Genomic DNA, 21,818 nt, shown 5'->3' with positions numbered 1-21,818 from the left:
GTGGGCACTGGTGGAGGGATGGGTACTCGATCCTTGTATAACTGAAACCCAAGCACAAAAAGTTCTAAGTCTACAACTGTACCTCACGGTGTTTCACTAATAAAATGAAAAAAAAATAACAGATTTATGTGTGGTTTTTTCATAATAAACCCAGGGAATAAAGGTTTGCCTGCTCAGTTGGGTTCTGGATGTCACAGTTTCCTCTAGCTGCCCTCCCTCCCACCTGACTGAAGGAGCTCTGACCTAAACACCACTGAACCCCGTAGACGCCAACCTCTCCACACAGCACACCAACAGCCATACAGGGAAACGAGGGATGAGTCCCGTAAAGGAGACAACTCCCAGAACCTGCATCTGGGTCCCGGAGAAGGACAAGGAATCTCAGGAGCATGGTCAGCTGAAAGGAGGGATTACAGCTTCTAGAAAGAGTCAGGACTGGGGGTGGTCCCTCACCTCCCTGATGCTGAGTGTGCAGAACCCACAAGCCAAAGGGAGATGACAGAGGAGGAGTCCTGCCTTCCTGCCAGAACTGCTTCCTGCTGCCAGTGAGGCCACACCACAGAGAATGACCATAGTTCTGTGACATCCAGGACCTCAGCCTTCTGTGAAGACACCAAGAGGGCCTGCAGTGCACTCTGGAGGATGCAGGGCAGATCTGCAGCTGCATCTCCTTGAATTGGGAGCTGCTCTAGAGGGGTGGATCCCACTGCTCCCAGGACAGGCCTGACTGAGAGAGGATGCTGATCTGTGTCCTGTCCAGGCCCTCTACAGCTCTTTGGGTTCCTAATAGCTCAATGCTAGTGAACACAGACCCATGAAAGCTCTGAATGTGGCTCCCGACCTGAGGCTCACTCAGCCAACAAATGGCAACTCCATATTCCAGTAGCCAAAGCAGAAGGTCCTGGGTACCATCATTGTTCTGGCTCTGTTGCCATGAGAGTGTGAGTTCAGAGGCAAAGGGTAGTGAGGAGGTGACATCTGGTGCTGGTTACACCTTTTCCCGGAGGTACCTGGTTGGATACCAGAGTCTCGGGTCCTGTGCTAGAACTTCCCCTTAGCCCTTCAGTCATCAGTGGCCCCTTAACCTTCCAACAGGACATGGAGAGGCCAGTAATTGTCATTCATGGCCTTGTATTAAAGAAAAGTTAAAGAGCATATGGTACAACCAGCAGGACAATCTGTATCTGTGGGTCGAGTATATCGCAACCTGATGATGCCATCAGACTTCCGGATACCCCAAAATTGCTGCTGTGCTTTTGACTGGATCCCAGTAACTTAAGTCCAAGTTTATCAAGAAATAAAATGGCCAAAAGTTTAATTTGGGAGACACACCCACAAAACACCTCCAGCTCAGCTATACAAGCTCATTTATTGGCCTTATTTCAGTGACCCATACATGCTAAAAGATTTCAAAAGCCACAGTTAGGGTTGACTGCGTAGAGCACTGTAGCAAGCAGGCACGTCATGCAGGGCATAAGCCAATAGTTTGTATCTCTGGAAAAGATGGAAATAAGGGCCATGATCCAGAGACACATGGAGGAATCTCCAAACTGGGAAGCTCTCTGCAGAGATGCCTCTGGACTTTAGGATGGGCCAATTTCGCCAGGTACCTCAGACAGGCATGGGCGTCAGTCACTGCTCCACCTTCCTCCTTAAGAACTCCAGCAGCAGCCAATTTCCAGAACCCAATGAGATGTGCACGTATGTGGGTTCAGTGACAGCAAACTCCAGGCCTCAAGGGATAGGGGATGGTCTGGTCCTTCTCATCCTCCTGTCTCCATGGGTCCCTAGAGGTCATGCCCACAAACTGCCTCCAGCTGCTACTTAAGCTCCTTAACAGCCATGATCCAGAGATACACAAAAAAAAATCTCTAAACTGAGCAACTCTTGCAGAGATTTCTCCAGATCCTAACCATCTAACATTTTAGAATGCCAGGAGAGCGCAGTCATGACATCTTATGCTACTCATATCAAGCAGCACAAAAGAGAGTTGGGGAAGATTGTCTGCCACAGAGGCAGGGGGATCGGTGGGATGGAAGGTACTGGAGACTTTGGTGGTGGGAGATGTGACCTGGTGGAGGGTTTGGTGATTGATCATTGTATGGTTGAAACTCAAACAGAAAAGCTTTATAACTGTATCTCACGGGGATATAAAAAATAATAATAATAAAATCAAATTAACATTCTGAAAAAAAAATAATTTGGAATTCTAGCAAAATTCAATCAGCTTAATAAGTGGCTTAATAAATAGCAGTACTCCTGAAAGAAAAAAAAGAAAGAAAAGTTAAAGTTGAACTTAATAGCAATTTTATATTTATAGCTATAAAATTATATGCTTTATTTTACTTTTTTAAATTTTATTGAATCACCATGAGATAGGTATAAGCTTTCATGTTTGGGTTACCATCACAAAACAATCAAACACCCATTCCTCCACCAGTGCACATTCCCCACCACCAATATCCCCAGTATACCCCCCCTTTCCCACCCTCCCTCTGCCTCCATGGCAGACATGATTCCCCATAATCTCTCTCTACTTTTGGGCATTATGGTTTGCAATACAGACCCTGAGAGGTTATCATGTTTGATTCTTTATCTACTTTCTGCATACATCTCCCATCCTGACTGATTCCTCCAACCATCTTTTTCTTAGTGATCCCTTCTCTATTCCAGCTGCATTCTCCCCTTTGCTCATAAGGCAGGCTTCCAGCTATGGAGCAATCTATCTGTCATGTGTATCTAATGTCCTTAGGTGTCAGCCTCATGTTATGTTGTTTTATACTCCACAAATGAGTGCAGTCCTTCTATGTCTGGGAAAGAATATTTACCCAATACCCATCTGATAAGGGATTAATATCCAGGATATACAAGGCACTAGTAGAATTGTATGAGAAAAAAACCTCCAACCCCATCAAAAAATAGGGAGAAGAAATGAACAGAAGTTTCCACAAAAAAAAGAAATACAAATGGCCAAAGGGCACATGAAAAATTGCTCCAGATTGCTAGTCATTAGGGAGATGCAAATCAAAACAACAATGAGATATCATTTCACACCACAGAGACTGGCACACATTCAAAAGAATAAAAGCAACCAGTGCTGGCGTGGGGAAAAAGAGACACTCTTTCACTCTTGGTGGAAATGTTCACTAGTCCATCCTTTCTGAAAAACAATATGGAGCGTCCTTCTAAATCTAGAAATTGAGCTTCCATATGACCCCACAATACCACTTCTGGAAATATATCCCAAGAATGCAAAAAAGCACAGTAGAAATGACATCTGTACCTATATGTTCATTGCAGCACTGTTCACAATAGCCAAAATCTGCAAACAACCCAACCGCTCTAGAACAGATGACTGATTAAAGAAACTTCGGTACAGCTACACAATGGAATACTATGCAGCTGTCGGAGAGAGGAAGTCATGAACTTTTCTTATAAATGGATAGACATGGAGAGTATCATGCTAAGTGAAACGAGTCAAAAAGAGGTGGACAGATATATGCTATATTTTTCATTACAAAATCTGGATCCATGGACTCATAAAATGCAAAATAAAACCATGAATCTGAAGGACCAAGAGTTGTTTGAAAAAGAATTGTGGACAGTTGTTTGAAAAATAATTGTGGACAAGGACTAAAACTCTGTGGAAGGGCTCAGGCCTAGTACATGCCCAACCTCAATCCCAGTTCCACAAACTGCCTGTGTAATCTCTCTTTTTTTTCCTTTTTTTTGGGTCACACCTGGTGATGCCCAGGGATTGCTCCTGGCTCTGCACTAGGAATTACCCCTGGCAGTGCTCAGAGGACCATATGGGATGCTGAGAATCAAACCCGGGTTGGCCGCGTGCAAAGCAAGCACCCTACCCACTGTGCTATTGCTCCAGCCCCTGTATAATCTCTTTTAAATTAAAAATAAAAGTTTTTCAAGCTGGAGCTGGAGTGATAGTATAGCAGCTAGGGTGCTTACTTGGAACTTGGCCACCGCAGGTTCAAGTCTATGTACCACAGACAGTCAGCTGAGCTCTGCCCAGATTATTCCTGACAACAGAACAAAGCCAGTTCTGAGTACTACCAGGTAGAGCCCCCAAAACAAAACAAATGAAAAAAAGTAGGCAACACATGGAAAGATACTTCCAGAAAAACTCACATATGACTTACAAACATAAGGGAAAATGCTGGCTATCACTCATTATTACAGAAATGTACCTGAAACCCACAATGAGATGCATACAAGGCTGATGAAAATCCCTATGTCAGGATGATCAGAAACAGTTACTATTGGAGAGGATATGGAGAAAAGCACCCTGTATTTGGTTAACAGGAATATAAGTTCATACAAATTCCGTGGAGAACAATATGGACTTCTTGTAAAAATACAAATAGTCATACTACGTTATTCTATATGTCTCTAAAAGGAATTTATCCAAAAGACAGAAATATGCTAATTACATAAGATATTTGCATTCCTATGTTCATAAAAGTGTTAGTCACAAAAGTCAAAACAAGGAACTGGAAAGTTGGTTCACAGTTGGTCCTCAGTTTACCTGAGGAAAAGAGGTGGGCTCAGGAGTTAGGGGAAAGCAAATAGGTAGGAAAATTCTCTGGGACATTGGTGGAAGGAAGTGAGAACTCTGGTGGCGTGTGTGGAATTAGAAAAATTTATTCATGAAAGTATTGTTAACAGTATTATAAATCATGGTACTTGAATTTAAAGGGTTGGGAGGGACATGGAATTAACTTAACTCTCCATGTATGGATGCCTGGTTAAAGAAGCTATGATGTACACACATACTCATGGAATATTACATGGTCATTAAAAAGATGAAAGACCCCAACTTCAATTCCAGCACCAGATGTCTCTCCACAACCCTGAGTGAGTTCCTAAAATTTTTTTAAAGCCTGGGTTAAAGCTATAGTACAGCCGGTAGGATTCTTGCCTTGGACTTGGCACCACATTTGGTCACCTGAGCCCTAACAAGATAGTTCTACTGGAAGTGATGATGCTGGGAAAAATAAATCAGAAAATAAAAAACAATTTCAAGACTTTTTACTCCTGTGTGGAATATGAATAATGAATAACGAATGCAAAGAAACTGGAAGAAGGAAGGAAGGAAGGAAGGAAGGAAGGAAGGAAGGAAGGAAGGAAGGAAGGAGGAAATAAGAGAGCTAAGGAGGGAGGGAGGGAGGGAGGGAGAGAGGAAGGGAGGCAGGGAGGGAGGGAGGGTGGAAACTAAGTCCCAGATTCGGTGAAAACTATTGTGGCTCCAGAGGGACAGGGGAGCCTGGGAGGCTGGAAGAAGGGTGTTCCCAGTGCTAGGAGGACCCTGGAACACCTGTGATGGGGCTGGAGAATGCTCCTTAGAGAGGTGTCATCTAAAACCCCTGAAGTCTATAATGATGCAAACTAATGACAAGTCCACTTTGAAAAAGAATTCATTTAAATATTAAAAGTAATTATGATTAGCTTCCCAAAATGTCCCAAGGCAGCAAAATAGAAAAGCTGCCTTCTTTCAAGATTTTTGTTGTTGTTTTTAGGCCAAAGAAAGCTGTGCACAGGGCTTTGTGCTCAGTGATCACTCCAGGCGGATTCTGGGGTCCGGGTGTGCATTGCAAGATTGAATCCAAGTCAGCTGCGTGCAAGGTAAATGCCCTACATCCTGTAGAATCATTTCAGTCCCTGAAGATTTCATTTCAAAAGAACGGCTCATGGGGTCTTGAGAAAGACATGAAAGAAACAGAAAACTGATAAGAGTCCAGAAAAGATTTCTATATACGTCAAAGGGCAAAAAGGGATTTGGGTTTTAGTCTTTTTTTTAAGAAATGCTCTAATAAAGGGAGTCCAGGGACCCACAGCAGGACCCGAAGGTCACATAAGACTGAGAGAAACCGGAAGGCAACGCTATCCAGAGCATATCCCCAGGAACTCACTAAGCATCAGTAACTGAGGGAGTGAGGATTCCATTGTGGGGCAGCAACTGAGGAGAGCCCATTCACTGGAGTTCTGGAAGCATCCACACCCCTCCCATTGCCTGTTTCCCTGAGGGGTTCCCAGCACCCTCCCGGCCCTCATGGTTGCAGAGGAGACCTGGTCCATGTGGGCAGAGGCAATGCCACGCCCCATGGTTCAGCCATTATCCTTAGATCTGAACCATCCTCAGGCACCAGCGAGGGATGGGACTCACACACCTGAGGACCCGATGCTGGAGCCACAGGCTCCTGTGTGAGGGGGACCCTATTTTCCCCACTCCCCTCTCCTGCCCCTCTGGCCCGGCTTCAGGGACTGACCACAGGCCCTTCTCTGAGCTCCTCTCACAGACCAGCTGTCTCCTGACTCGGGGCTTCACAGAAGGTTTCCCAATCTCTTTCAGCCCTTTTTTCGAAGCCTGGGTTGTCTGTGATCTAAGCAGATAATAACACTCTAAATCTGCCTGTGACTTTCTGACCTTCCTCTTCTTATCAAAGCAAGACAGTTGGGGTCCAAGAGAATTAGAGAACAGCGTGCCGGAGCCTGGGACCTACTGGAGCTAGGAAATTGAAGTGCTTTGCAGATGCCCTCCTTGTCCTTTTTCTCGCTGTGGTTGATCTCGGGATCCAGGCCCCAATCATCCAGGGTGAGTTCAGTGACCTTCTCAAGGATGGCCATGTCTATGGTCACTCCTGCTTGGGAGGAGACAAAGAGGGACACCTTGGTCCTCCACGACTGTCCCTGCTCTAGATGTGGATGTGATTTGGCACTTGACTAAGGGCATCAGCAGGGCCACAAGGGTGGTTCAGTGCCTTCAAGGCCTCTCCTGGCAAGACAAGGTTTTAATTGAAACCCTAATGGCACACACTGGGATGATCGTAACAGCTCTGCTGTCGGGAGCCCAGGAAGAAGGGGGCTGGGGAGATTATGCAGAGACTTAGAAAATGTCCAGGGCAAGCAAGAGGTATTGAGTTTGTTCCTGATGTCCTGTATGTCACTTGGTGATTTACACACACACACACACATACACAGACACACACACACACAGCACAGCAAAGCACAGCACAAACACGCACCCCGATGTGGGGTCCTAGTTGAAATAACAAATTAATATAATGAATGAATAAAAATAGCCATAAAAGAGAATAGACCTGTCTCCGTCTCTGTATCTCTCTCTCTCTCTCTCTCTCTCTCTCTCTCTCTCTCTTTCGTAGATTTTCTTAACAGATGTAGGATCACTAAGTGATAGGTCACGTAATTGTTTATTAGAGTAAATTGAAACTTTGGAGAAAGACAGGGAATTCTACAGTGTCAGAAAGAACATATGCTAGCTAGTGAAAAATGATCATTTCGTAGGGGAAATAGGACAAACCAGAAAATTGACTCCCCAAAACACCTACATATTGCAGGTGTGTGTTCAATAGATATTAACAAGTGTGTATTTAACAATATACTCGCACAGCTTAGGTACAAGCAGATGCTGTTTCAAGCATCCTGTGGGCTTGAACACACTGGGTTCTGCTAAACCTGTTGGATGCATTATTCACAGCCATCTCAGCTTCACTTTTTCTACCATAATTTTCACTGTGCTCTTACGGAAAGGCAGGTCCTTAAACTTTATATTTTGCAAATTCTACCCATACTACATGAAACTACATAAGAAATGAATAGAAAGTTATTTGCTTTATTGATATAACCCAGGTCCTGAATGTCTTATCCAACATTTTGATGCCAGATACATTTTGGAATGCAGATTTCCCCATGTTTTAAAAAGAGAATACTATAGAACACAGTGATTCCACTTCCAAATATCTACACAAGCGAACGGAATGCAGATCACAGGTATAGATCGGCGTGGTGATTGAAGCATTGGTCATCACAGTCAAAAGGTGAGAGAATTCGAAGAGCCTCTAAGCAAAACAAGTGATGCTTGTTTTTCAAATGGGTGTAGACAGATACAGCAGACTGTTTCTCAGTCTTTAAGAGTAATAAAATGCTGACGCACGCTGCAGCTTTGAAGGTGTACAGGAGACTGACAGAAGCCAGTGAGCCAGGGGGACACTGGGTGGGGAAACTGGGACTCTGCCTCTCTGACATCTCTCTCCCCTCCTTGTCTCTGTCGCACCTGCGACCCACAACCATGACTCAACCTGAGGCTGAACCCGAGATCTATGGTCAACAAGGAACTGTGACACGGATCTGAGCAGCTCTGAATTGACCAATAGACGCTGATTTTAATTTTTAATTATTTACTTATTTATTTATTTTTGCTTTGGGGGTCACACCTGGCGATGCACAGTGGTTACTCCTGGCTCATGTACTCAGGAATTACTCCTGATAGTGCTCAGGGGACCATAGAGGTTGCTGGGAATTGAATCCGGGTAGGCTACGTGCAAGGCAAATGCCCTACCCGCTGCGCTATGTATGGCTCCAGCCCAAGACCCTGGTCTTTAACTTAGCGAGGCCAGAGCCATAGTAGATTAGGGAGGGTGCTTGCCTTGCAAGCAGCCCGTCTAGATTGATCCCAAGCATCCTATATTGTCCACGAATGGGAGTGCTCCCTGAGGCAGAGCCAGGAGTCAATCCTGAGCATCACAGACTGTGGCTCAAAAAACTAAAGTCAATAAAATAAGATTCGTGTCTCGATTCTTCCAGGGGATCCCGGGCTGACCGCTGGGCGCGAAAATCATCCCTGAGTCAGTTCTCCCAGGGATCACGTCACTAACCCGCATCTATGACGAATCCCCACCCCACTTCCGCCTTCCCCCCCCTACCCCCCCGAGTTTAGAATTCAGGTCAAAAGACCGAACTAGCAGCTGAGTTTCTGGCTGGAGTGATAGAATGGTGGGGAGGCGCTTGCCTTGCAAGTGGCTGTTCCCGGGTTCGGTACCCGCTACCACGTACTTCAAATGAGCACTCTCTGATATTCACTGGAAATTGGAGCATTGAAATTGAATGAATATTGAAGACTGTCTTGAATTGAACCGTTGAGATTGCCTTGAAGATTCAAATTGCCTTGATCTCATTGAGAGGGACTCTCAAATGAGCAAGGATCATGTTTTCTTGATTGTTTTGTTCCCCCCCCCCCCTTTGGAGATCGTAATATCTGTGAGACAACTCTCACCTGTTTTCATCTGAACTAAGGGCAGTTCCAGGAAGGAACTCAGGCTGATTGAAAAAAGGACGTAAAAAAGGAGGGAAGAAATGGATAAGAGAGCTTTAAGATTTAAAATTTCATTTTTAAGGGAGTTGGGATAGAGAAGGACCACCTTGACAAGGATAGTTGGAAATGATCACTGGATAAGAACTGCATGCTGAAAATAGATAAAGCAACAAACATGAGAACATCTCACTACCTGTATTGCAAAACAAATTGCCCAAAAGGAGAGATGGAGAGAGGGAGAGAGAGGGGGGGAGAGAGAGAGAGAGAGAGAGAGAGAGAGAGAGAGAGAGAGAGAAGAAAAGTGTCTGCCATAGAGATAGGCTTGGAGGGAGGGTGACGGGAAGGAAACTGGGGTCATTGGTAGTGGGAAATGTCCACTGGTGGAGGGACAGGTGTTGGAGCACTGTATGACTGAAGCCCGACCAGAAATAGTTTTATAACTCTGTACCTCATGTTGGTTTAATTTTTAAAATACATAAATGTTTAAAATAATAATAAATAATTTTAAGTAAAACAAAATGGAGGTATAGATACACAGTTTCTCAGACTTATAAAGAAAACAAAATGCTGAGCACTGAGGCTCTTAGGGTTGCTGACATAAGCCAGTGAGCCAGGGGGCACTGGATGGAGACACTGAGACTCTGTGTCTCTGTCATCTTTCTCACCCTCTTGTCTGTCTCCCAACTAGGCCCCACGAACAGATGGTAAAGGAGAAACTGACCTGAACAAATAAATAGATGCTTGTTTTTAAAATAATGGGGCCGGGTGCTGAAGAGATAGCACAGTGAGTAGGGCGCTTGCCTTGCACCCTGCTAATCTGAGTTAAATTTCCAGTATCCCATATGGTCCCCCAAGCACCGCCAAGTATAATTCCTGAGTGCAGTCAGTCATAACCATTGAGCATCACTGGGTGTGACCCCAAAGCCAAAAGAAAAAAAAAGGAAAAAATGAAGTAATGGGGTAGGAGCAATAGTAGTGAGGTAGGGCACTCACCATGGGACATAGCTGATCTGAATTCAATCCCCAGCACCCCATATGGTCCCCAAACTTGCCAGGACTAATCCCTGAGTACAGAGACAGGAAGAGGTACTGAATACCAACCAGGTATGTCCCCTCTCCAAAACCTTTTTTAAAATTAAATACAATTAAAAAAGATATAGACTCGGTCATGGTGTATGATCTTTTTGATGAGTAGTTGGATTCTATTTGCTAGTAGTTTGTTGAGGATTTTTGCATCTGTGTTCATCAGGGATATCGGCCTGTAATTCTCTTTCTTTGTGGTATCTCTGTCTGCTTTTGGTATCAGTGTGATATTTGCTTCGTAGAAACTGTTCGGAAGTGTTTTTGATATTTCAATTTCGTGGAAAAGCTTAAAGAGCATCGGGAGTAAGTCCTCTTTAAAGATTTGGAAGAATTCACTAGTGAATCCATCCGGGCCAGGACTTTTGTGCTTGGGGAGACTTTTTATTACCATTTCAATTTCCTTGATGGTGATAGGTCTGTTCAGGTATTCCAGGTCTTCTTGGTTCAGCCTTGGGAGTCTGTAGGAGTCTAGGAATTTATCCATTTCCTCGAGGTTTTGATGTTCCGTGGCATAAAGCTTCTCAAAGTACTCCCTGAGGATCCTCTGAATTTCTGTGGTTTCTGTTGTAATGACCCCCTTTTCATTTCTGATTCGGTTTATTAGGGTTTTCTCTCTCCCTTTCTTTGTGAGTTTTGCTAGAGGCTTATCGATCTTGTTAATTTTCTCAAAGAACCAGCTTTTGGTTTCATTGATCTTTCGGATTGTTTTTTGGGTTTCCATCTCGTTAATCTCTGCTCTGAGTTTTATTATTTCCTTTCTCCTGTTCGGGTTGTGCTCCTTTTTTTGGTCCTTCTCCAAGCTCTTAAGCTGTGAGGTTAGGTTACTTATGTGTGCTCGCTCCTCCTTCCTGAGGAATGCTTGTAGAGCTATAAACTTTCCTCTTAACACAGCCTTTGCTGTGTCCCATAAGTTTTGGTAACTCGTGTTCTCATTTTCATTCATTTCTAGGAATCTTTTTATTTCCTCTTTGATTTCCTGTCTAATCCACTCATTGTTCAATAGTGCACTGTTTAATTTCCAGGTGTTTGATTTAGTTTTCTGTTTTTGTGTGTGATTTACTTCTAATTTCAGCGCATTATGGTCTGAGAAGATTGTTGATACAATCTCTACCTTCTTAATTTTATGGAGGCATGCTTTGTGGCTCAGCATGTGGTCTATCTTGGAGAATGTTCCATGTACGCTTGAGAAGAATGTGTATTCAGCTTTTTGTGGATGCAGTGTCCTGTATATATCTACTAAGTCCCTTTCTTCCATTGTTTCCCTCAAATGAAGTATGTCCTTGCTAAGCTTGAGTCTGGTTGATCTATCAAGAGGTGACAAAGCAGTGTTGAAGTCTCCCACTAGTATTGTGTTGCTATTGATGTCTTTTTCCAAATCTATGAGTACCATCTCACACCTCAGAGACTAGCCCACATTCAAAAGAACAAAAGCAACCGATGCTGGCGTGGATGTGGTGAGAAAGGGACACTCCTTCACTGTTGGTGGGAATGTCCACTGGTTCAGCCCTTCTGGAAAACAGTATGGACGATTCTCAAAAAATTAGAAATTGAGCTCCCATTTGACCCAGCAATACCACTCCTGGGAATATATCCCAGAGAGGCAAAAATGTATAGTCGAAGTGACATCTGCACTTGTTTGTTCATTGCAGCACTCTTTAAAATAGCCAGAAACTGGAAGAAACCTAAATGCCCAAGAACAGATGACTGGTTAAAGAAACTTTGGTACATCTACACAATGGAGTACTATGTAGCTGTTAGAAAAGATGAAGTCATGAAATTTACATACAAGTGGTACAATATGGAAAGTATCATGCTAAGCGAAATGAGTCAGAAAGAGAGGGATAGACATAGAAAGATTGCATTCATCTGGGGGATATAAAGTAACAAAGTATGAGATTAATACTCAAGAATAGCTGAGATCAGCACCAGGAGGATTACTCCATAACTTAGAGGCCAGCCGGGTATCCTAGAGGAAAGGGCAGTTCAGATAGAGAAGGGAGCACCAAATAAAGGATGTTTGGAGGCTCCTCCCAGGAGGGGAGATGCATGTCGAAAGTAGACTATGGACTGAACATGTTTGCCACTCAATGCCTCTTTTGCAGACCACAACACCCAAAAGGAGAGAGAGAACACAGGGGATTGCCCTGCCACAGAGACAGGGGGGATGGGGGGATGGGGGTGGGAGGGATATTATCCATGGTGGTGGAAAATGGGCACTGGTGGAGGGATGAGTGTCTGATCATTGTAAAATTGAAACCAAAGCACAAAAAATTGTAAATCTACAACTTTAAAAAAAATAAAATAAAATAAAGGGGAAAAAAAAGATATAGACTCATCATTTTTCAGTCTTAAAAAGGAAGAATAGCATTGAGGATGGTGGGGTAACTGACCTTAGCCAGTGCTTTGCCTCTTGATCATCTCTCTTCCTTCCTTCTCTGTCTCCCATAGGACCCACAAACATGACTGCGCCTCAGATTGAAGCTCTGACCCATGGAAAAGGAGAAACTGTGGTCTAGAACTGAATCTTTCTGGACAAATAAATGGATGCTTGTTTTGAAAGTAATGGGGCCGGAGGCTGGAGAGACAGTACAATGGGTGGGGTGCTTGCCTTGTCTACTGACAATCTGGGTTAAATTTCCCGTATCACAAATGGTCCCCTAAGCACCGCCACATGTAATTTCTGAGTGCAGAGCCAAGAGGAACCCTGAGCATTGCTGGATGTGGTCCCAAATTCAAAAAATATATTAAAATTTCAAAATTAAGTAATGGGGTCAGAATGATAGTAGAGCAGGTAAGGTTCTCACCTTACATGTGGTTGCCCCAGGTTGAACCCCTAGTATCCAATATAGTCCCTAAACCTGCCAGGAATGATCCCTGAGCCCAGATCAAGAGAAAGCCCTGAACACCACTGAATGTGTCCAAAAATAAATAAATAATATGATACAATATAAAATAATATAAAGTGAGATGGAGACTAGTTTTTCATCCTTAACAAAGGAAGAAAATTCTTAACACACCACAGCATTGAAGGTGTTGGGGTAACTGACATTAATCAATGAGTAAGTTCCTCTGGTTCTGGGGATAAAATTCTTGCCTCCTCTAAGCAAGGAATGTGCTCTGCTGACTGAGGCATCTCTCTGGCCCTCACACAGTATTTGGACGAAGGTGTTTTCTGGTTTAGAACATGGGCAAAAGAGGTGGAAGAGCATTTTAACTGGAGTCATAAACTCTAATTGTTACAAAGGGGATAGGAGATTTACTAGTTGGCCAAAATAAAACAGCAAACACCAAGTGAAGTAGAACAGCATTCTCTGCAGGAAAGATTCCCTTCCTCCCCAGGTACAGTGCATGAAACAGACTGTCTGAAAATTCAGGGCACAGAGAGAAACAGAAAAGAAAAGGCTAAGAGGGGAAGTTGAGGAACCAGAAGAAAACATCCAGTGAGGAGGAGCAGATCTGAGAAAGCAGAAGTGAATTTAGTAGCGAGAAAAACATGGGTGCATCCCTGGGCTGATCCTAACCCCCATATCCCCTGTAGTGTGGGGGAGCTCAGCAAGCACAGGAGAAGCACACAGTGCCAGCCTGTATCATAGGGTGTGCTCAGAGCAGTCACATGGCAGAGAGGGCAGGATGATGGGGTTTCTGTACGAGAGGGGCCAAGGCCGGATTGGAAAGCCTTCTAGGAAGCCTCTCAGGGCAGAAGCACCTCATCACAACGTGGGGGACAGTGTTCACGCTGCCCAAAGCTCCTTACCCACAGCATGGTCAGTGCTTAGGATGTTCTGGCTGCTGTCAGGATGGTTTTGGGGAAACTGACACTGGAGCAGCCACATCGAGGATTACAGCCTGCCCTGTGCTAAGGCCCTACTCAGTACTACTCAGTACTACTCATCTATCCTACTCATCTCTCCCATCTGAGTCTTGAAGGTTCTCTGTGTTAGCCAGTAACACAGTAAGAGAAAGTGGTGACAGAGCGAGGAAGCACCCAGCTGCTCGGAATGGTGACTCTCTGAAGCAGGTTCCAGAAATAGCAGAATATTTAACAGACACCAACTCCTTCCATCTCCTTTAGGGAACGAACCTGCATACAGTCCTTTTCAGAAAACTCAAATCAGCCTTAGTGTTTCTTACTCTGGCCACCAATGCAGTCAAGAGAGGGTTGGCAGGGTGGGTGCAGCTGCGAGGTGGTAGAGTACATTCTACACTATCCGGCTCACAAAGTCCCAGTACCTCACAGGGCCTTCACACTGGTGGCTCCTTCCACATAAGGAATTCTCTGCTGCTTACATGTTTATTAGTCCGTCAGAGGAATAAAGACTCCTGTCCCTATTCCCATCCCCACCCAAGGATTGAGGGAATAGCCATCTGTTCCCCCTGTCTCCATCACGTATAGCAGAGCAGCTGGAGGTATAAAAAGGCTTCGGGAAGCAGGCTGCTACTTTGGGATGTGCCCTGGATGGCCTTGATATAATCCCATCTTGTGACCGCAGAATGAGCTCGAGGACCTTGAAATCATGCTCTGCTGTGCAAGTAATATACTTAAGAATTACTGCTCTATACTCTCTCACCTGCTGTCCCTTCCCCCAACGGACACTCTGTAACACTCAGCTATGACCTTGGTTCTGGGCCCAGTATGAAAAAGCATGAGCTCAGCTGGGTCCACCATTATGAGCCCATTCTACTTCTAAAGTTTTGTGAGTGATTATTCAGTTCTTCCAAGTCTGATTAGGCCAAGAATCCAAAATACAGAATCTTGAGCAATCTTCAGGCCTGTGCCATCTATAACCGTTGTACAAGAATTGGACCCAGAACAAAAGTGTGCATGGAAACCAATGGAGAGCAGAGCAAGGAGGCATTTGATGAGCATACGGGGAAAACGACTTATCCTGAGTATGTCTCCTTTGGGCTAAGGCAATGAACCAAGGTTGCGATGGCAAGGTCAAAGTGATATGGTAAGCATTGTCACCATTGATGTCAAACCAAAGTAGACACCAAGTATCAACAAGGCACCTGCTTTCCACGAGAAAATACAGACTTATACTTGCTACCTGCTTCTATTTCATGGGAAAGTTTCAAGCTCAATAGTATCAACACTACATAGGGGCATTTCACCCAATCACTGGTGTCTTTGCCAACCTTATACTCTCAGGTCTTATGGAATTTGGGCTTCAGACAATAAGATATTTGCACAAAATCCACAGGCCAAGGGATTCTTTTTATAGTAAGTGATGTGGGCAGTTAATGATGTGAGCCTATGGGATTTGGGAATCACATGTGTCTACACAAAATTAATTACCCTACCATAACGAGATTGAGTGAATGGCAGAGACTGTTTACTCAGCAAAGGGAGATATAAGCTAAAGACTGGGACCTCTCCATTTTCCATGAGCAATTAGATGACTGGATTTTCAAAGTCAAGAACCCGCTCTGATAGTTTCCTTTCTTGTACAAATGCTATTTATGAACTCAATGGTTATCAACTCGGGAAAGCTCTGATGTGGGGAACTCAATGAATCTACTAGAGGAAGTTTCCTTCAGAGACTTTTCCCTGTCTCTTTTCACTATCCATGGGGCAGTTGGCACAGAATTCAGTTATTTTTATTTTCTATTTCCTGTGGCTATCCCAATCCTTGTACGCTTTTTTGAAAGACTGTGTTGTCCATGACCTAGGCAGAGAACAACATTCCCAATCTGCCCATGATCCTCCTCTTCTTATAAAAACAAGGCAGAGCTTGGATCCAAGAGAATCTGCGAACTGTGTGCTTGAGCCTGGGAACTACCCAGCAACCAGATCATGAAACGCTTTGCAGCTGCCCTTCTCATGCTCCTGCTGGCTGTGGCTGCCCTTGGCATCCCGGCTTCAGTCACCCAAGGTGAGTCCAGTGACCTTCTCAAGGATGGTCAGGTCTATGGTCACTCCTGGTCTGATCCGTGATAGCCCCTACTCAGTATGTAAATGTGATTTGCAGCAGCAAGACCCAGCGGGGTGCCTCAGTGGTTGGGAGCCCTCACCTGGCTAGAGCAGCATTGGGAAATCAAAGTCTGGGGGTGACATGGGAACATAGCAGAGTAGGGTCTCTGGTCTTCCCAGATTATCCTGGTTCCGGAAGTATACGACTGGATGCACACAAAGTTTTAAAAAAAAAAGTAGCAAGTGTTTATTGGAAGAAAGTTTCAGAACAAAAGGGGTATTTCAAGTGAAATGCTGTTAGAAGTCTTTTGTCTAGGGCTTTATAAGTAAAGAAGTCTGCTACCTTTCATGTAATGCTAACTGAGCCATTATTCATTGTCTGTTTCTCCTAGATGCTCCATAATTTCGGGTGCTCTGATTTCTTTAGCTAGGGGATAAGAAAAAGTTTCACATAAGTTAGCCCATAGCTCTCTTCTGGGCTTTCTTTCTCTTATAGATTGTTAGATTTCCTGGCTCCTCGGGTCTTGGGTGAAGCTTAGATCCTGAAAAAACTACATTAATGTGTAGAGCAGTGCAAGGCTAAAATGAGGGGTCCAAATAGTGTGAGGGAAAGATGGGTGCTGAGAAAGGGTCTCCCCTAAAAACTACCAGGGATATCCTACAGCAGACAATTGGAAAATCAGCCCAAAGATTTCTCTTTCTTTAGCACACACTGAGGCAAGCTTGACAGCTCTGGTCTTGGGGATCCCCAGGAACAAAGGGGCCCAGATAATGGCTCAAAGGCTTAGGAAATGCTCAGTGCAAGCCGGGGTCCTGAGATTGATCTTTGATGTTCTGCAATCCAGTACTGCTCCTCACTGTCTGGGGTACCTGGTGAGAGGGAAATAAATAATTACAATAAATAAACAAAAATTTCTGTAGTAGTATGGAGGAGATAGATATATATATAATATATCCTCCCTCCCTCCTTTCCTTTCTCTTCCTATCTTCTTATCCTCTCTCTCTCTCTGTCTCTCTCTCTCTCCAAAGATAACCTATACTCAGATGATGAGCTGATATTAGAGAAGTTAATCTCTCCCTTTGCATGACGCAAATTATTTGATAGCTGCTCCTAGCTGACCTAAGACCATTAGGGTAAATGAAAGTAACAAGAGTTATTTGAAAATTTGGAGAAAGAAACAGAGAATTCTACAGTATTAGTGATGAAGTTACATCATCTAGTGAAAAATGATCATTTTGTCAAGGAAATACAAGCAGCTATGCAAGTGACTTCCCCAAGTTCACCTACCTGATATAGCTACTCATCCAGAAACACATACCTAGTACTTACCACTTCAAGCAGAATCTGTTCCTTGCATCCTCTGAGTAAACATATTGGATCATCCTAGTAACCCTGAATGATAGACTATTCTTAGATAACCTAGTTTCATCTGTTCTCCTCATTATTCTCATTTTACAAACAATGAAATTCAGACATTTCAGTCTTATTGATTTCTTCTTCGAGCTCACATAGGTATTTAGTGGGAGAATTAGCACATAACCAAGTTGGGAAGCTGTTACAAGACGATAAGACCATTAAAATTTGAATTGTACAAATTCTACCTATACAATTGGTAACTGGAAATGAAAAAGAGGTTTTGTTCTTGACTTAGTGCAATGCAGGTCTACATACCTTATCCACCATTTTGATACTAGTGATTACAGGAATATTGACTCTTCAAATTTTAGAAAAAATATTCACTATGAACCAGTAATTCCAATTCCAACTTATTCCTCCAAGAACTGGAAGCAGATAGGAGACACTGGCACACCATGGTTCTGAGAGCATTAGAATCATCAGTCAAAAGGTGAGAGCAGCCAGAGCAGTCTTGGACAAGTGATTGTGTGTTTGGTATTAAAGTGCTATGTAGACACACAGTGAACTGCTTCTCAGCTGTAAAAAGGAAGAAAATGATCACATACTCTACATCACTGAGGCTGCTGGGGTAAGTGACATAAGGCAGTGAGTCAGGGGAACACCAGGTGGACACACTGAGACTCCTGCCTCTCTGTCCTCTCTGTCCTCTCTCTCACCCCCATGTCTGTATCCCACAGAGGGCCCAGGACCATGTCTCCGCCTGAAGCTGAACCTGAGATATATGGTAAGGGGGGGGGGGGGGTGTGGTCGAGAGCAGAGGAGGCCAACCTGAGACTCACCTGCCTATGGTTGCGGCCCATCTTATCGGCTGGATATGGGTGCAAGGGAGGGTCCTGGGGGTGGTGAATATCTCTAAGGAAGATCTACTCGGGCCCCAGGTCCCTCGTCATCTATGACCTTCTACCACCTGGCCGTCCCTGGTGAGTTCCCATGGACAGGGTGATGTCTAATCACGAGTACATCCTTCCTTTCCTGGGAGAGATGATCCTGGTACTGCTTTAGACCTGTGCGGGTCACTACACACACACACACACACACAGAGAGAGAGAGAGAGAGAGAGAGAGAGAGAGAGAGAGAGAAAGAGAGAGAGATACACACACAGCACACACAGAAAAAGAGAGAGAGACAGCACACACACAGACAGCACACACACAATATGCACACAGACACACACACACACACACACACACACACACACACACACAGAACTTAGCCTCCAGCCCCGCCGGGCGGAGAAAGGAGATGCAGGCAGTCTGTGAAGGAAGAAAAAAAAAAACATGTCCTTGGAGTCACTCAGTCTTGGTTCTCTCCAGAACTTTGCAGGAATGAGGGGAAGGACCTGACCCCTTTATGTACATATTCTCTTCTAAAATGGCCTTTTCTCTTCTGCAGCCTTCAGCGGATACATAAACTGCAGCTATAGCAAGTATCAGAACTTCAACTGTTCGAGAATGAAAGATTATTATAAAACCAGCAGTGAGTGCCCCCACCAGGACATCGTGTAGGTGTTCAATCACAGGCCTTGTGCTCTGGGGGCTGGGAGAGGAGATCTAATGGACGGTGTCAGGGAAATTCCCTGAATCTCTCCAGGCTCTAAGGTGGATCCCAGAGGCCCCAAGGGAGGAGAGATTGGGGAAGAGAAGAGCCCAGGAGATAAGCTGACCTAAGAAGGGACAGGAGAGGAGATGCCAGAGAGTCTCTGAGCTCCAGGAAGAGAGAATGAAAGCTTGACTGGGTGGGGAGCCCTGGGCAGGAAGGGGGGTCTCCCAAGTCCATAGAATTTCCCAGTGTGTGATCTTCCTCTCCTTCCCTCCTAACTTCATAACTAAGGAAGTCAAGAAGACCTGTGCAGACCCTCCGAACAAAAAGGTTCAGTTCTGCATGGAGTCCCTAGTGCCAAATTACAAGTTAACGCAGATGCTGGAAGCATTTCGTGCCTAATAAGGGGCTCTGCATTTTCTTCTCTCTTACCTGCTCCACAGTTCCTGCAACTATCTCTGGATACACTACTTGCTTTTGTTTCATTTGGTGTAGTTGGGGGTTTGTGGGTTCACACAGGGGTGCCAAGGGTTTTCCTCCAGGCCGTTATCTCAGAAATCATTCCTGGCTACGCCCAAGGAACCCTATGTAGTTGTGGGGGTACAATCTGCTATGTTTAGTGGCAGGAATGAAGTCCCCAACTTAAATCCTAACTCCATATGGGCCCTTCACACCCTCAAGTCCTCACAGCTATAGCAAAGAATGTTAGATGTCTGGTGTGTGCTCTAACTAATCGCAACATCGACAGAAATACTAAATAAATGGGGAGTGTCACCATTTCTTCAAGAATATACTCTACCATCACCATCAAAGAAAATTGTGTATATCACTTCAGATTTCTGTGTTGTCACTCCTGGGAACATATCACAGAGAGGCAAAAAATGTATAGTCAAAATGACATCTGCACTTGTTTGTTCATTGCAGCACTGTTTACAATAGTCAGCATCTGGAAAAAAACCTGAGTGCCCGAGAAAAGATGACTGGCTAAAGAAACTTTAGTACATCAACACATTGAAGTACTATGTAGCTGTTAGAGAAGATGAAGTCATAAAATTTACATACAAGTGGTACTACAAGGAAAGTATCATGCTAAGTGAAATTAGTCAGAAAGAGAGGGACAGACATTGAAAGACTGCATTCATCCGGGGAATATAAAGTAACAAAAAAGGAGACTAACACCCAATAATAGCCGAGACATATACCAGGAGGTTTACTCCATGGCTTGGAGGACAGCCGCACATATGAAGGGAAAAAGAAGCTCAGATAGAGAAGGAAGCGCCAAATAAAGGGTGTTGGGAGGATCCTCCCAGGATGGGCGATGCATTCTGAAAGTGGACTATAGACCGAACATGATTGCCATTCATTGCAAACTACAGCACCTAAAGGGAGAGAGAGAGAACAAAAGGGAATGCTCTGCCACAAAGGCAGGGTGAGATGGGGGGTAGGAGGGATGCTGGGATCATTAGTGGTGGAGAGTGGGCACTGGTGGAGAGATGGGTACTCAATCATTGTATAACTGAAACCCAAGCACAAAAATTTGTAAGTCTACAACTGTACCTCATGGTGTTTCACTAATAATTTTTTTAAATGACAGATTTATGTGTTGTTTTTTCATAATACACCCAGGAACTATAGGTTTGTCCTGCTCAGTTGGGTTCTGGATGTCACAATTTCCTCTAGCTGCCCTTCCTCCCTTCTGACTGAAGGAGCTCTGCCCTAAATACCACTGAACCCCGTAGACGCCAACCTCTCCACACAGCACACCAACAGCCATGCGGAGAAAACAGAAATGAGTCCCGTGAAGAAGACAACACCCAGAACCTGCATCTGGGTCCCAGAGAATGACAAGGCATCTCAGGAGCATGGTCAGCTGAAAGGAGGGATTTCAGCTTTTGGGAAGAGTCAGGAGTGGGGGTGGTCCCTCACCTCTGTGATGCTGAGTGTGCAGAACCCACAAGCCAAAGGGAGATGACAGAGGAGGAGTCCTGCCTTCCTGCCAGAACTGCTTCCTGCTGCCAATGAGGCCACACCACTGAGAATGACCATAGTTCTGTGACATCCAGGACATCAGCCTTCTGTGAAGACACCAAGAGGGCCTGCAGTGCACTCTGGAGGACGAAGGGCAGATATGCAGCTGCATCTCCTTGAATTGGGAGCTGCTCTAGAGGGGTGGATCCCTCTGCTCCCAGGACAGGCCTGACTGAGAGAGGATGCTGATCTGTGTCCTGTCCAGGCCCTTTACAGCTCTTTGGGTCCCTTGTAGCTCAGTGCTAGTGAACACAGGCCCATGAAAGCACTGAATTAAACTAAATTAACATTTTGAAAAAAAACTTCACTTAATCACTTAACTTCCCGTTAGTTGTCGATTTGCTCGAGCGGGGTACCGGTGATGTCTCCATTTGTCCCTGTCGCGTGCTAGTGTAGCCCAATGTCATCTGTTCCTTCTGGGAACACGAAGAGCCTCAAACCAATCGTTCACGATCTTGATGAAGAAGTCTGACCCTCTGGTAGGTGGGCGGCCAGATGGTCTTTTGACATCCCGTGGAATCCAGTCGGTAACAGCTCTAGTCGAGTGGTCGTCTTTAAATCTCATTACGTGACCAACCCATCTGATCTTTGACACCTTGGCAAATGAGACAGTGTCCCTGAATCTTGATCGTCGACGGATGTTGGAACTCCGGATTCTTTCTCTCATTTGAGTGAAACGTGATATTCCAAGCATCGCTCTTTCAATTCCTCTT

Source organism: Sorex fumeus, unplaced genomic scaffold (assembly GCF_029834395.1).
Source record: "Sorex fumeus unplaced genomic scaffold, SorFum_2.1 ptg000063l, whole genome shotgun sequence".
Classification (NCBI taxonomy): Eukaryota; Metazoa; Chordata; class Mammalia; order Eulipotyphla; family Soricidae; genus Sorex; species Sorex fumeus.
Note: the sequence above shows the minus strand (reverse complement) of the source record.